General features: G+C 53.7%; 1 non-coding gene across 1 annotated transcript; it reads right to left on the bottom strand.

The window, feature by feature from the left end:
* Positions 1–829: 829 nt before the first annotated feature.
* Positions 830–958, bottom strand: LOC132654428 (small nucleolar RNA SNORA17). The gene has a single exon (XR_009592079.1). It is a non-coding gene; the product is annotated as a small nucleolar RNA SNORA17 (small nucleolar RNA).
* Between the last annotated feature and the right edge of the window lie 1,278 nt (positions 959–2,236).

Genomic DNA, 2,236 nt, shown 5'->3' on the forward strand with positions numbered 1-2,236 from the left:
CTCTACTCTGTTGCTCAGGCAAGGTGCAGGGCTGGCTTCCTGAGTGCTGCAGCTGGTAAGGGGTAGGGTCAGCTTTCCTTCTTTCATGGCCCCAGGACCAGGTCTCCTGGCTGCCACAAGCAGTGAAGGGGTAGGGGAAGAAGACTATCTCTTTGTCTTCCATGTACCACATAAGATGAATAGCAGGACCATCTCTCCCACACTCATATTTTTAGGGCTGTTTCACCTGCAGTTCCCACAATATGTGGGGTCCCTGCTCCCCAGAGTACTGAAGCTGGCTAAGGGCAGGGTCAGCTCTCCTGCTTTCATGTTTCCAGGGCCAGCTCTCCCAGAGGCCCAGGTGAGGGGTGGTGCCAGTTCTGCACAGCCCTCAGACATCATCGTGGTCTCTAGGCAGTAACCCAGACATCTGCCTGGTCTCTGGTAGCCACAGACCCAGCTGCTACAGGGCCACAGACCCAGATGTGGCCCCCATTGGCAGCACATCAAGACCCCACCCAGGTGGCATCTCTGGCTGCTCTCATCAGGTTGTACCTCACTCCCCTCCAGTTCTACCTCTCTTCATTGTGTCCACATCCTTCTTTTTCTTTTTCTCTCCTATCTCTCCATCCCTTACTTGTTCCTCTTAGCGGTACCCAGGGCCTCTGAGCATCTGGGGTCGTCTCAGGAGTGGTCTCGGGAGTGCTTTGCCTGGCAGGGGTCATGTCAAGCATGGTGTGCCCCCACCCCCAGACCTGGGTGGCACCTGACTGATGGTCACTTAGGTTAGCTCTCTCTCTGGCTCCCTCGTGCTGGACTGGTGGTCACCTCAGGCTTGCTTTAGTCAGGGAATGTTAGGCGACTCTTTCAGATGTTCATAGGTCGGAAAACTGAGCATAGACATAGCCTCTCTCCTCGATGTCACCTACTGACACCCGTGTGACACAGCAGCCACACCCGCAATGCCTCTTGGGGCAGGACTTTTTTTTTTTTTTTTTTTTAACAACAGTATTTCAGTCTGATGGGAAACTTTTCAAAATTACAAAACCCAACTGAGCAGGACTATGGCTACTCACGTAGCAGCCAGCGGGTGGTCCAGCTTCCTGAGCATCCCTCTCCACGAATTCCTGTGTGCACCTCAGAGAGCATCTGCAGCACTGTTGACAAAACACAAACCTTTATCCTAACTTTCAGCAAACCTGGGTCTTTCCATAAAACCGTCCCTGGCTGAAAGCCACAGCAATTCCCATTTTCCTCAGCATGCATTCTGAAAAGTCAGGGTTGGTGCTCCCCAAACCACTAGGGTGGGATGCCCCTCCCAAATTGTTTTAGGAAACAGCCCCAGGCTCCGGGGAAAGAGTAATTCCTTCCCTCCGGTTTCCTTCACAGTCTGGAATGTAAAAACCAAACCCAACAGCCACGGGTTTGCCAAGAACTCCAAAAAGACGACCACGTGTCCAATTACCATGGAGACGCGGTGACAAAGGGAACTTATTCCTGCTGTTTAGACAGAGCAATCCTGCAGCCGCCGTGAGGAAAGGGAAGCAGGCGGCCTGGGCCGCGCACACCTGACGGCCGCCCACGCAGGGCTCTTGGTTGTCAGCGCCCGGGATTAGCAGGCGGGCTCGTGCCGGGAGCTGGGCTGGCCGCAGCGCCAAGACAAGCCGAGAGCCAGGCTTTCCTTCCTAGTTGTCTGCATTGGCTCAGCAGACAGCTTTAGGATGACTTCAACAGAGAACGCATCTGAAGCGTGCTTTGTTAGCTCTAGCGCTATTTCGCCCGGCTGCAACCCTGGTCGTTTACATGATGAGCCCTGCTATTTGACAAACCCCAGGGCCGATCCTGAGCCTGCTCCCCTGATGTGAACGCAGTATTGAATTTGTGGTCTAAAAAGGTAGGCTCTTCCATTAGACACCCTAAGAAATCAAGGCACCGGAGACTCAAGAATGGAGGGGTCCCACGTTTAAAAAGAACTGGGTCTGAGTCAACAAGATGGCTCAGCACAGATGCTTTCCGGCAGGCCAGACAACCCTGAGTTCGGATCCCCGGGAAGATGACGGCGGGAGGAAGAGAACTCAGTCCTGCAAGTTGCCCTCTGGTGTCCACATGTACATTTGTGCCCAAACAGACTCACTTGCCCAGTCTAAAAATAGCAAAATCGGCCAGGCGTAATGGCACGTGCCTTCAACCCCAGCGCTAAGGAGGTAAAGGCAGATGGATCTCTGTGTTCAAATGCCAGCCTGGTCTACAGAGCGAG

Source organism: Meriones unguiculatus, chromosome 5, assembly GCF_030254825.1.
Source record: "Meriones unguiculatus strain TT.TT164.6M chromosome 5, Bangor_MerUng_6.1, whole genome shotgun sequence".
In the NCBI taxonomy this organism is placed as follows: domain Eukaryota; kingdom Metazoa; phylum Chordata; class Mammalia; order Rodentia; family Muridae; genus Meriones; species Meriones unguiculatus.